Here is a 15,014-nt window from a genome sequence, read left to right as displayed (position 1 = left end):
AGGACATGAACAGACACTTCTCTCAGGAAGAAATACAAATGGCCAACAGATATATGAAAAGATGCTCATCTTCTTTAGTTATTAGAGAAATGCAAATCAAAACTGCAATGAGATACCACCTCACACCTGTTAGATTAGCTATTATTAACAAGACAGGTAATAGCAAATGTTAGAAAGGCTGTGGAGAAAAAGGAACTCTCATACACTGTTGGTGGGAATGTAAAGTAGTACAACCATTATGGAAGAAAGTATGGTGGTTCCTCAAAAAACTGAAAATAGAACTACCTTATTACTCAGCAATCCCCCTACTGGGTATATACCCCAAAAACTCAGAAACATTGATACGTAAAGACACATGCAGCCCATGTTCATTGCAGCATTGTTCACAGTGGCCAGGACATGAAAATAACCAAAAAGCCCATCAATAGATGACTGGATAAAGAAGATGTGGCACATATACACTATGGAATACTACTCAGCCATAAGAAATGATGACATCGGATCATTTACAGCAAAATGGTGGGATCTTGATAACATTATATGAAGTGAAATAAGTAAATCAGAAAAAACCAGGAACTGCATTATTCCATACGTAGGTGGGACATAAAAGTGAGACTAAGAGACATTGATAAGAGTGTGGTGGTTACAGGGAGAGGGGGGGAGGGAGAGGGAAAGGGGGAGGGGGAGGGGCACAAAGAAAACTAGATAGAAGGTGACAGAGGACAATCTGACTTTGGGTGATGGGTATGCAACATAATTGAACGACAAGATAACCTGGACATGTTATCTTTGAATATATGTATCCTGATTTATTGATGTCGCCCCATTAAAAAAATAAAATTAGAAAAAAAAAAAAGAGAGGGGGAGGTTGGGTGAGGGAGGTGTTTACTGAAGAAGTTGCCTTAGTGGAAGTTGGGTAAGGAGAATTTGAGTTTTAAAGGAGCCAACTTAAACCTAACAGAAACATTTCTTGAAAAAATGTAATTAATCCTCAAAAGGACATATTATGATATATGCCTTTGTATTCACAAATGCTTTATTTGCACTTTTTTCAAAAACTATTTATAAAACCCAATTGAGGAAATGCTTGCTTTTAGGCAGAAAAATAAAAGCATCCATGTGGATGAAGGTAGGGTTCACTGGGTTTTCTGAGGCAATTATGCATCAACAAATAAACATTTATTCTGATGGCCTGCCTTGCACTGTATTAAGGAAGTAGAGCTACAGAAGAAATATAAGAACCAATGCCTGACTTGGAGGACTCAAGCAAGCTTTGAAATGACCTCAGATAGTTCTTTACCCATGTGTGGGCAAATAGCACAAGTCATATCCCTTATTGATGAACCAGGAGGATGAGAACAGGCTCCCTCTAGAAAAAGTTGGAGGACATCACAGAGCAGAGCAGGGGATGCGGTAATGGCGCAGTTAAATCACTTAAGGAATTAATCATAAGCAAGACATTTCAACAGTATTGTCTATAAGGAGTCTGTTTTGGTCTTGCAATGTGAGGTGTGACAGCAAATATTTATTAAGCATACGAGGTATATGTTGGGCCCTTCTGGAAAAGGAATAATAATAATAATAATACCCTATATTTATATCACTCTTCAACTTACAGAGCATGTTTACACATATCTAATTTCAGGCAGACAATGTAAAAAAATCCAACTTAATTACCAATGATGAAAAATGACACATTCACTTTTGAATATTGTTGATTTAAACTATTTAAACTTTTGTTTTCTATAAAGGCTCACATCAAGAATATTTAAAAATATTGATTTCTAATTGGTGCAGATATTGGAATGATTCAATTATTATTCCTAAACTTAGGGATGTGGCAATAAAATCAAATTTATTCAAATTTCAATGCTATCTATAAAGTTGCTTGACTTTTCAAGTAAATTGCTCTCTGAAAACCAAAAAAAAGTACTTTAAAACTTTATTCCATTATCTAAGCTTGCTCTTTTTTTTGCCAGTTTGATGCTTACTCATTCTCTTGTGCTTTATGAGTCACTGAAAATTTTTTTAAGTCCTCTAAGGAATGAAATAAACATTATAATACCCATAAACTCATTCCAGTGCTATTGTTTGTCAAGTTTATGGCCAGATAGTGAAATTGGGCTTACAAAGTGACCTCTAAGATACCTTTCACCTATCTTTAATTTTATTTATTTATTTTTTTTTTTACAGAGAGAGTGAGTCAGGGAGAGGGATAGACAAGGACAGACAGGAACGAATAGAGATGAAAAGCATCAATCATTAGTTTTTCATTGCACGTTGCAACACCTTAGTTGTTCATTGATTGCTTTCTCATATGTGACCACAGGCCTTCAGCAGACCGAATAACCCCTTGCTGGAGCCAGCGACCTTGGGTTCAAGCTGTTGAGCTTTTGCTCAAACCAGCTGAGCCCACGCTCAAGCTGGGGACCTCGGGGTCTTGAACCTGGGTCCTCTACATCCCAGTCTGACACTCTATCCACTGCGCCACCGCCTGGTCAGGCCCTTTCACCTCTCTTATCATTACCATGCCTTTACAGAAGCCAGAAAAGAAAAGGCAGCCTGCTTAATTAATAAATTAATAAATTGACTAACTCACATGGGTGTACTTATTTTTAAAGACATATTTAAAATCATATTTGTTGGACAAGCAAGTGTGTTACAAGTGTGTTAGTCTTGCTCGCTTGTACTTTGCCTGATTGGTGCACGAGCACAGGGCAGCACCATGTGTGTATAGTCTATGTAAGGCTGCAGGTACTTGCCCTCAGGGCGGCAGATTATAAATTGCAGATTGCCTGCTGCCATTGGGAGGGGCCATTTTTGCTATTGTTTGCCAGAGAAGGAGTCCCTCACCACCTCCTGGTTTGCTTGGGAGTCCTGAGAGAGAAAAAGAGAGAGACAAAAGCAGTTTTCCCTGCCTGCTCGCTCATCTGCTGTTGCGAGACTCTAAGAGCTGGGCCTTGAACTCCTATCCCTTGACCCTCATTCAGTGCTCACCCCAGTATCTCAAGTTGCATATTTTGAGCATAAAAAAATTTTATCATTGTGCAGAAATTCTTGAGTTGAATGGCTCTCGGGCCCATGTTGGCATCCATAATACCAATATCAATTGCTTTGCTTAATGCAGTCCAAAACTGTAATCACAATCTTTACTATATGAATTTTAAGCATCATCTAGTAAACTTAATTTTTATAAACACTCATTTAGAAGGTGTAATATATTTAGTACATCCAGTATTCAATAGTTAACTCTACTGATTTCTCCAGTTTTTAAAAAGGGGTCTAGATGAGGATGCATATCAGGGTCAGAACAAATTCATATATAAAAGGATATTTCTTTTGCAGTGCTGAGAACAAGAACAGCCAGGAAGCAGGGCTGCTTCTTCACTCTGGCCCTCTTCCCATCTGCTTCAGCTTATGTTTTAAGGCTTGTGCCATATTACCTCAGCCATGAGCTATTTTTTCCCAAAGGAAGCTGAAATAAATTTGAAAAAAAATAGTCCAACTTTCCAAAGTGGACTCTCATGGGCTTTCAGTACACACTGTGTAAATAAAGGATTTGCTTTCCAGCTTCTGAGAAGAGGAAATGTAAATAGGAACCAACTACTTCTCTCCAGGAGCAGAGGAATACCTGACTTTACTCCCATTGTTGCCGTGATCCTGTAAATGGGAGGTCCAGTACCAGCAGCAGCGGGTCCCCAACTTTGGCCCACATTGGAATCATCTCAGGATTGTTTGTGGAGGGGGGTGGGGGTAAGATACTCAGTTTCTATTCTCGGATATTCTGACTTAATTGGTATAGGGAAAGGATGACCTGGGCGTGAGGATTTTTGAAAGTTCCCCGAAATGATTCTAATGTGCAGCTAAGTCTGAGACTTGCTGCCTTATTGGTCTAAAAGGTGGATTTTCCCCAGCTCTGCTTATTAGAGGCTCATTCTGTTTCAAGACCAGACTCGGACCCTTACTCAGCTGTGTCTCCATGGGCATATCGCTTAACCTCTCTGAGCCCTAGCTCCCTCATGAGTAAAGTGGGAATAACAATGCGTATTTCATAGAGCTCTGTGGAGATTCACTGACATAGGGATGTCTATGATATCTAGCGCAATCAGAGGTATTTTTTAAATGTTTCTGCTATAACCTCATTTGAATTCAGAATTCATTAAATTTCAAGTCTTCCAAATAAAGTTTATTTTTATTTAAAAAAAAGAAAGAAATCGATACAAGTTATACTTTAAAAATTGTTTTTTTTTCTCTAGTTCTGATTTCATGCTCACCAAGCAGTTTTCTGATTACAATTTTGGCTATTACATAAAAAGCTTTTATCCAGTCACTCATTCCACTAATATTTATTGAGAGCCTACTATGAGTCAGGTGTTATTCTAGGCATAGAACTATATCAGGAAACAAGAAATATTTCTAAGGGAGGAAGACAAACAATAAATTATATTTTACGGTAGAAAGTGCTAAGTGCTATGAATAAAAATAAAGCAGAGCCCTGGCCGGTTGGCTCAGTGGTAGACTGTCAGCCCAGCATGTGGAAGTCCTGGGTTCGATTCCTGGCCAGGGCACACAGGAGAAGCACCCATCTGCTTCTCCACTCTTCCCCCTCTCCTTTCTCTCTCTCTCTCTCTTCCCCTCCCACAGCCAAGGCCCCATTGGAGCAAAGTTGGCCCAGGCACTGAGGACAACATCATGGCCTCCGCCTCAGGTGCTAGAATGGCTCCAACCACAATGAAACAATGTCCAAGATGGGCAGAGCATTGTCCCCTAGTGGGCATGCCGGGTGGATCCTGGTCTGGTGCATGCAGGAGTCTGACTGCCTCCTTGCTTCTAACTTTGGAAAAATACAAAAAACTGGAAAATAAATAAATAAATAAAGCAGAAAAGGGAGGGTGAAGGTGTTTGGGGGTGATTCTATCAAATTATAGATACTCCCTAATTAGATATGTTTTGATCCACAAGATAGTGGATTTTTTAAGTTAGTTTGTTTGTGGAGATTTTTCATTTTTGTTTTTTTGTAAATTGCAGTCTAGTTTTCTTTAGGTTGCAGTAAACTCACTCTCTGTTGTGCGTTTATAATGTCAATCAACATAGTGAATAAATTACTTTTCATGCATTCATATATTCAACATTATTTTTATAGGTAATTGTCTCCTGAGCAAAAAGCAACCAAAAAGATGATGCTGATTTCCCTACTTCAAATTGTCTTAGGTTGGGTTTCCTCCAAGGCAAAGCATGTAAGAAAGATTTGAGGGCAAGTAGCTGAATTGAGAGGTGACCCCAGGAAGCACTAATGGTGGTATAGGTACTTCACACAGGGAAGGGAAAGAGCAGTGGTGGGATTCAGCTGGCTTGCACCGGTTTGGCAGAACCGATACCTAATTTTTTGTTGAGTTTGGTGAACTGGTTGTTTTGCAATCTGTCACTGTGACAATGAACTACCCAGAGACCAGATGACATGCTCTGAGGAGCCGAGGGGACGCAACTGCCCTAGTCAGGGGACTGAAGGACTGAAGTCCCAACCCAGTCTTACTCGCATATTTATTAGCCAGTACAAATAAGTCAAGCAAGCAGCTAGCAGTTTTCAAGGGGTGAAGTAAAGGACATGGAACATGCTGATTTCTAATCTCTGTTCTGAGAGCCAGAACAGTTCTGTTACTGAATCTTATCCTGCTGTTTTGCTGTTTCCAGCATGCACTGTTTCCAGTATGGGTTCAGAGAGGCCTTGGACTCTCATCCACTCAGGGCTTTCACCCTAGGGTGCCTTGATATCTCTAATTGTTTTCCTAACTGTGCATGTCTTTATAGCATATTCCTACATATTCCCTTTTTTTGTTTTAGTAAAGATTAACAGAGAGGTTAGGTAGTTACAGTGGAAGATGAAAAGCAAGCATAGAGAGAAACAGGTTTTTAGGGGTTACAGGCATGTCTGCATTCTGCAAAACTTATTTAGCATTCCTGGTTAGATGTTTTAAAGATCCCAGGTGATGTCAGGCGCTCCTTGAGTGCTTGGGAGCAAGTTAGTTCTCCTCTTTTTTGAGTTCATTTCTGGAGGTGGATTCACTATCAGCTTCAGGATCTCTGGAACTGGGCTGCTTTCTAGTGGCTGATGCCAACTCATGATAAGGCTTCATATTTCTCACTGATATTTAAAGAGGACCTGTTGATGACAAAATTGGAACGTACCCTCATCCCCAGGTTAGTAATTGGACTGGATTCTGCCACTCAGGGCCAGCTAATACATCCCAGTACAACACAAGAGTCTTAGGCTGGTATAAAATGCCCCTTGGCTGCAGTAAGTCCAGATGAGGAAATGTTTAAAAAATAAAGAGTCAAAAGAGCCTTAAACAATTGTTCTTGTGGGGTGAGTCTCTCCTCCTACTCCCCTTTTTTCTTACCTTTGTCTACATTCTCAGTTCCTTTTCTCTCTTTTTCTCTCTGAACAAACCTTCTACAACCTGCACAAACCTTCTGCAACTTACACAAACCTTCTGCAACTTTCATAAAGTTTCTTATCTATTCAGAAATAACTAGCTTTCAGAACTTATCTATTTTCTTCCTTTTCCTTTCAAAAATACCTCCATACGTTTTACCTTTTATCATTAAAACCATGCAGTTTTTCTAATTAATCAGAATTCTCAACTTTTAAAAACCTTAAGTTTCAGTGACAACTAAATCAGTAATAAGCAATTTTAGATTGATACTTTTATGAACATATTTCATTACCTTTACTTAGAAACAGGTTCTTTCATTGGCAAACAAACGTATTTTAAAAGACATAACAGAGATAACAGGAACCTTTTGTAAACCTAGGGAGAACAAACATATTTTTTGTTAAGAACTTCAAAAGATATTGTAAAGCCAGAAGCCAGAACTACCATCACAGCAGCCCGGCTCATGCAGGTTTGCATTGGATTCAGAGTCGGTAAAGAAACAGCGGAGCCAAAAACTGATGGGCCATAGTCTTTAATTCTAGCTTGCACCCGGCGGGCAAGTAAAAATACACACTGGGCTCCAAAACCCACTCACATTCAGTGCTCACAAAGCTACTGACTTATCCGAGTTTCCTAGAATCAAAGGTTCCTAGCTTACCAGCCTTATTCTCCTCAGTTCCCCATCTCCTTCCTTATCCCAGATACAAACACTACACAAACTGGCATCTCACTCAGCTCTCCGCCATCTTGGCTGCTTCTCCTGGCCACATGGCCTCTTTCTGCTCTCTGCTCTGCTCCCTCTGCTCTCTCATGCTAATCATCCCAGGAACCAAGAGAGCAAACTCTCGCTCTGCCCCCATTTTATATTGTAGCTTCACAACCTCCAATTGGATTGTACCACCCCACATCAAAAAGGGTGGGAAAGGTCCAATCCCAAAACCAAGCCCCAGGCTACAAGGATTCCCAACACACATCAACATCACCTGGGCCACGGCCTCTTTAACAAAGTGAGCATAATACATTCCATCTGCCCAACAGATATTAATCAAATTTAAACTAATAGTAATAGCAAATGCTTTTCTAGACCTTTAGACAACCTGGTTAAAAAATTTGGCATAACTTTATATTTTACAGTATTTTTAATAATTGCAGAGAAGGCAAGACTGTTTGTCCTTGGCAGCCTTCCAGGATGACTGAAGAAAAGGGAGGGGATGGATGACTGAGCCACTTAGATTTAAAAAGTGTTCCCTTTATTTTTTTTTCTCTTTTCATTGAGCTCCTGGCATGACTCCTCCCATTTTTATAGACTGCCTTGAGTTTAATGGCACCCTGGACCCAATCCTAACATTCCAGCCTTTTGTTGTTTAAGGAAAAGGGTCGAAGGTCTCTTCTTCTATAGCTACTTCCTGCTGGTTAGGGTTGATGAAACGTCTAGGGGGAGAGGCTAGTCTGAGGTTCGAGCTTGGTGGTGAGGGCAGTTTTTACAAGCCCTTTCTAATCCCAAAGGGTCATTTCATATCCCATCCTGACTGCTTCAACCATTTCCTTCATGAAAGTGCTTTCCCAGTCTTCTAAGTCTAAGCTTCCCTCCTTTGGATACCAAGGGCATTATTGTCAGATTGTGAGCAAGAAGGCAGTTAAATTCTGATCTGATCAAAGGAGTACCTGTAGCTGTAACTTGACACTCCACTGCTCAGGGGAAAGGGAATTCCCTATGATTTAGGAGAGATGAAAGGAAAGGGAAATTCCCTAAAAGTGACCTTGCTGCAAACTTTTCCCCTGCTGCATGTGTCCCTTATCAAAAGGATTGAGCGGATGTCCTTTTCCTTTGCCAGGCTTTGAAAGATCATTTCGTCTGGTTCCTCATTTGGAGAACCACTTGTCACTGCAACAGTGAACTGCTTGGAGACCAGATGTCATGCTTCGAGGGGCCGAGGAGAGGCAACAGCTCCAATCAGCAGACCAAAGAATGGAAGCCCCATCCCCAGCCTTACTCAGATATTTATTAGCCAGTACAAATAAGTCAAGCAAGCAGCTAGAAGTTTTCAGGGGGTGAATAAAGGACAGGGAACATGCTGACTTCTAATCTCTGTTCTGAGACCCTAAACATTTCTGTTACTGAATCTTATCCTGCTGTTTTGCTGTTTCCAGTACAGGGTCAGAGAGGCTCCTGGACTCCTGTCCACTCAGGGCTTTCACCCTAGCATGCCTTGCTGTCTCTAATTGCTTTCCTAATCCTGTATGTCTTCATAGCATATTCCTACAGTAATCAGGGTTCTCTCTAAGGTGGGTGCCTGGGCAGCTGCCCAATGTGGAAATCACAAATTTACATTCCTTACTTTTTTTAACATTCATCTGTGTAACAGCATATTCTAAGCACCCGTGGAAATGTTCATTCCATCCATAGGTAGGAAAATTTGACGGAATTATGCTTGTAATATTTATTTATTAATTTCATAAAACTCATTATACCTTTGATGAAATACTACATTTTAATTCCCTTGTGTTTGTTACTGTAGTAAACAAACATATAACATAAATAGAAAAGGTCCCAAACAACCAGGGGGTGACAAGCTGTCATTGGAAATATCTTAGATAACAGTTTTATTTTTTTGTCAGGTATTATTTAATATTTTTTTATTAATATTTTAAAACTTTCTTATAACAGCCTGACCAGGCGGTGGCTCAGTGGATAGAGCATCGGACTGGGATGCAGAGGACCCAGGTTCCAGACCCCAAGGTCACCAGCTTGAGTGCGGGCTCATCTGGTTTGAGCAAAGCTCACCAGCTTGGATCCAAGGTCCCTGGCTCAAGGAAGGGGTTACTCAGTCTGCTGTAGCCCCACGGTCAAGGCACATATGAGAAAGCAATCAATGAACAACTAAGGTGTCCCAACGAAAAACTGATGATTGATGTTTCTCATCTCTCTCCATTCCTGTCTGTCTCTATCTATTCCTCTCTCTGACTCTCTCTGTCTCTGTAAAAAAAAAAAAAAGAAAAAGAAACCAAATTATTAAAAAAAAATCCTAACTTTTTTTTTATAATAATACAGATTTTTATTTTTTTATTTTTTTTAGACATTTTCTTTTTTTTTCCCCTTTTTTTAAAAAAATTAATTTTACTAGGGTGACATCAGTAAATCAGGGTACATATGTTCAAAGAAAACATGTCCAGGCCCTGGCCAGTTGGCTCAGCAGTAGAGCGTCGGCCTGGCGTGCGGGGGACCCGGGTTCGATTCTCGGCCAGAGCACATAGGAGAAGCGCCCATTTGCTTCTCCACCCCCCCCCCCCTTCCTTCCTCTCTGTCTCTCTCTTCCCCTCCCTCAGCCGAGGCTCCATTGGAGCAAGGATGGCCCGGGCGCTGGGGATGGCTCCTTGGCCTCTGCCCCAGGCGCTGGAGTGGCTCTGGTCGCGGCAGAGCGACACCCCGGAGGGGCAGAGCATCGCCCCCTGGTGGGTAGAGTGTTGCCCCTGGTGGGCATGCCGGGTGGATCCCGGTCGGGCACATGCGGGAGTCTGACTGTCTCTCCCCGTTTCCAGCTTCAGAAAAATACAAAAAAAAAAAGAAAGAAAACATGTCCAGGTTATCTTGTCAATCAATTATGTTGCATACCCATCACCCAAAGTCAGATTGTCCTCTGTCACCTTCTATCTAGTTTTCTTTGTGCCCCTCCCCCTTCCCCTTTTCCTCTCTCCCCACCCCCCCCTAACCACCACACTCTTATCTATGTCTCTTAGTCTCATTTTTATGTCCCACCTATGTATGGAATAATACAGTTCTTGGTTTTTTCTGATTTACTTATTTCACTTCATATAATGTTATCAAGATCTCACCATTTTGTTGTAAATGATCTGATGTCATCATTTCTTATGCTGAGTAGTATTCCATAGTCATAGTGTATATGTGCCACATCTTCTTTATCCAGTCTTCTATTGAAGGGCTTTTTGGTTGTTTCCATGTCTTGGCCACTGTGAAACAATGCTGCAATAAACATAGGGCTGCATGTGTCTTTACGTATCAATGTTTCTGAGTTTTTGGGGTATATACCCAGTAGAGGGATTGTTGGGTCATAAGGTAGTTCTATTTTCAGTTTTTTGAGGAACCACCATACTTTCTTCCATAATGGTTGTACAACTTTACATTCCCACCAACAGTGTATGAGGGTTCCTTTTTCTCCACAGCCTCTCCAGCATTTGCTATTACCTGTCTTGTTAATAATAGCTAATCTAACAGGTGTGAGGTGGTATCTCATTGCAGTTTTGATTTGCATTTCTCTAATAACTAATGAAGATGAACATCTTTTCATATATCTGTTGGCCATTTGTATTTCTTCCTGAGAGAAGTGTCTGTTCATGTCATCTTCCCATCTTTTTATTGGATTGTTTGTTGTTGAGTTTTATGAGTTCTTTGTATATTTTGGATATTAGACCCTTATCTGAGCTGTTGTTTGAAAATATAATTTCCCATTTAGTTGGATGTCTATTTATTTTGTTGTCAGTTTCTCTTGCTGAGCAAAAATTTCTCAGTCTGATGTAGTCCCATTCATTTATTTTTGTCTTCACTTCCCTTGCCTTTGGAGTCAAATTCATAAAATGCTCTTTAAAACCAAGGTCCATGAGTTTAGAACCTATGTCTTCTTCTATGTACTTTATTGTTTCAGGTCTTATATTTAGGTCTTTGATTCATTTTGAATTAATTTTAATACAAGGGGACAAACTGTAGTCGAGTTTCATTCTTTTGCATGTGGCTTTTCAGTTTTCCCAACACCATTTGTTGAAGAGGCTTTTTTTTCTCCATTGTGTGTTGTTGGCCTCTTTATCAAAAATTATTTGATCATATATATGTGGTTTTATTTCTGGACTTTCTCTTCTGTTTCATTGGTCTGAGTGTCTATTTTTCTGCCAATACCATGCTGTTTTGATTGTCGTGGCTCTATAATATAGTTTGAAGTCAGGTATTGTAATGCCCCCAGCTTCATTCTTTTTCTTTAGGATTGCTTTGGCTATTTGGGGTTTTTTATAGTTCCATATAAATCTGATGATTGACTTTCTTATAACAATTTAGTTTTGTATACCTCTTTTATTGTTCTTATTTAAGTATTAAATGCAAGAAATAATAAACTACCTTTCAGTATATCACTTTTTTATACTTAAAACAGTCATTAGGGTAGAGAACCAGTTGTTAAATTATTTGAATCCCTTGGCCTTTGTTGGTTGGCTTAGAAGTAGAGCGTCAGCCTGGCATGTGGAAGTCCCGGGTTCAATTCCCAGTCAGGACACCCAGGAAAAATGACCATCTGCTTCTCCAACTCTCCACCTCATCCCTCTCTCTCTCTTTCACTCTCTCTCTCTCTTTTCTCTCCTGCAGCCATGGCTCAAATGGTTCGAGCAAGTTGGCCCTGGACGCTGAGAATGGCTCCATGGCCTTGCCTCAGGCACTAAAATAGTTCATTTGCCCAAGCAACGGAGCAGTGGCTCCAGCTGGGCTGAGTATCAATCACCCCATAGGGTGCCTGCCAGATGGATCCCAGTCAGGGTGCGTGTAGGAGTCTGTCTGCCTCCCTGCCTCTCACTTAATTAAAAAAAATAATGTTGGCCCTGGCCGGTTGGCTCAGCGGAAAAACATCGGCCTGACGTGCAGGGGACCTGGGTTCAATTCCCGGCCAGGGCACATAGGAGAGGCGCCCATTTGCTTCTCCACACCCCCTCCTTCCTCTCTGTCTCTCTCTTCCCCTCCTGCAGCCAAGGCTCCATCAGAGCAAAGATGGCCCGGGCGCTGGGGATGGCTCCTTGGCCTCTGCCCCAGGCGCTAGAGTGGCTCTGGTCGCGGCAGAGCGACGCCCCGGAGGGGCAGAGCATCGCCCCCTGGTGGGCAGAGCGTTGCCCCTGGTGGGCATGCCAGGTGGATCCCGGTCAGGCGCATGTGGGAGTCTTTCTGACTGTCTCTCCCCGTTTCCAGCTTCAGGAAAATACAAAAAAAAAAAAATGTTATAAATTATTTGAATCCCACCACTGGGAAAGAGACCAATATAAAGTATGTTACTAAAGTCTTCAGCTATGGACAGTTGGGGCTCAGTCCCATGCAGGGCCTTTGAGAGACTATGAGGAGTCAGGAAGCTGGAGTATTTACCAATTGTGTTCATCATCTATTAAGGACCTCTCTATTAGCATATGTAAATAAGGGAGGCATCACAGTAAGAAACCAATAATGTCTGCTACACTGTAGCAAAACCCTTATATTTATTTTTTATGCTCCTAATTCAGAATTTTTGTTACAGTATTTACGTAGAGTCTAAGTTCTGGTTTTCCTTTCTCAGATAAAGTTTCCACATTATGACCCAGTATCATAGATAAGATTGTGGAAAGAATGCTTAAACCTACTTAAAGAATGAGACTACCTGTATTTTCACACATTCTCAAAAGATTCAGAAACCCTAATTACCTAATGTGCTAATAACAAATTATTATTTTCATTAAACCAAGCCCTATGAGATCCACTAAATTGATTTAAACGCTAAAAATAACAAAGCTACATTCTTTAGAAATAGTCTACACTAAGATTTCTTTCAAATGCCTCTCTAACTGAATTAATTTGAAATAGAGAACAGAGTTTTTATATTACCAAATCTGGTTGACCTTCTCAGCAAATAGACAACAGACAATGAAAATCTCTATATTCATTGTGCTGTAATTATATAACATCAACCCGGGCAACATCGGTGTTTCACATGGTCTAATGTTCTTAAGAACAAGGCACTGAAACCAAGGCTTTCCCTACACTGGCAATTGAAGCAAATAGAAGCTTAAAATGGCAAATATCTTCTTTTGTCCAAATTTTGCACAAAAGCGTCTCTGTGCTTCTTTAGGGACCAGATAACATGGAGCCCCAGTGATGAGGGCTTGGGTTTATAAGATCAAGAAGAAAGATTCTCATCTAGTCATTTAGGTAAATGCAAAGGTGGCAATTAGAACATCATCAAACCTTCTTCTTTTTTTTTTTCTTTCTTTTTTTTTTTTTTTTGTTAATCACGTGGTAGGTTTGTAATTTCTATAGTCTGGAACTCGAAGTCACAGATATTTTAGTTCCTTAAGGTGTCCATCAGGACATCTGAACTTTCTTTTTAATTTTTAAAAATTTAAAAATATTTGTCAATTATAATTTACATTCTGTATTATTTAGTATTAATTTCAGGAATACACCATAGTGGTAATCAACCTGGTCCCTACCGCCCACTAGTGGGCGTTCCAGCTTTCATGGTGGGCAGTAGCAGAGCAACCAAAGTATAAATAAAAAGATAGATTTAACTATAGTAAGTTGTTTTATAAAGATTTATTCTGCCAAACTTAGTGAAAATCTGACATAAAGTACTTGGTAAGTAATTATTATTATATGCTTTAACTTGCTGTAACTCTGCTTTATAAATTTTATATAGTGAAGTTACTTCCCTACTTTATAAATTACCATTACTGTGGAACCGGTGGGTGGTTAGAAAATTTTACTACTAACAGAGAAACAAAAGTGGGCGGTAGGTATAAAAAGGTTGACTACCCCTGACTTAGACAATCATGTACTTTACCAACTGTTCCTCCTGCTATTTCCAGTACCCACCTGGCACCATACACAGTTACTACAAATTTATTGACTATATTCCCTGTGCTGTACTTTACATCCCCACGACTATTTTCTAACTAGCAATCTGTACTTTTCAATCTCTTCACTTTTTTCACCCAGTCCCACAACCCCTTTCCCCCTGACTACCATCATCAGTCTAAGTCTCTGTATCTATGAGTATATTCTGTTTAGAATATTGACAAATCTTTTTTTTTAATATTGGGGTAACATTAGTTAATAAAATCATATAGGTTTCAGATGCACAATATTACAATGGGCTATGTTCAAACCTGGATCTACTAGTTACTAGCCATGTGATCTTCAGCTTATTATTTTTTATTTGTTATGCCTTGGTTCCTTTGTCTGTAGAACGGGGGTGAAATAGGAATGCCTCAAAAGGTTGCTGTGAAGAGTAAAAGAGATAATGCATTTTGGAGCACAATGTATTACCCCTGGCACATAAAAAGCACACAGTACAGGTAGTTCACCAAGAAGTCTAAGCAATAAACTAGAGGTAATAGGCTCAAAGGGGGCTCAGAATAGGTGCTCACACTAAGCCTTGGCATCCCATTGCTTCTACAGAGGCCCTAGACTTTGAAAGCCTCTTTTCTTAGGCCATTCAGTGGTACTCTCCAGACGCCCTGGTCTCTTGGTGCAGGCACTCTGAGTATTAGGGACCTCATTTGGTTAAGGGAATGGTTGATTTCTTTGAGACAGGACAAGGATACATCAATGTTCATGTCTGATTACAGATGTAATCTTTCAAAATGGTCCCAGTAGCAGAAACTTAGCAAGATCAGAATCCAAATTCCAGCTATGTTATTTCCTGTGTGGCTTCAGTGAAGTCACTCAGCCTCTCTGTGCCTTAGTTTGCTTATCTCTAAGTTGATGAAAACACCGATTTGCAGGCACCAAGGCTCATAAAGGCCATCAAACAGCAGGTGTTACCTGGTATTCTCCCACCACAG

General features: G+C 40.3%; 1 protein-coding gene across 1 annotated transcript in view; it reads left to right on the top strand.

Annotated features, from left to right (window-relative positions):
- Nucleotides 1-15,014, top strand: part of SCG3 (secretogranin III) — a 57,653-nt gene that overhangs the window by 34,824 nt on the left and 7,815 nt on the right. The gene's annotated exons all lie outside the window — the stretch shown is intronic.

This window comes from Saccopteryx bilineata, chromosome 4 (genome assembly GCF_036850765.1).
Source record: "Saccopteryx bilineata isolate mSacBil1 chromosome 4, mSacBil1_pri_phased_curated, whole genome shotgun sequence".
NCBI lineage: Eukaryota > Metazoa > Chordata > Mammalia > Chiroptera > Emballonuridae > Saccopteryx > Saccopteryx bilineata.
Note: the sequence above shows the minus strand (reverse complement) of the source record. Positions and strands in the feature narration are given on the sequence as shown.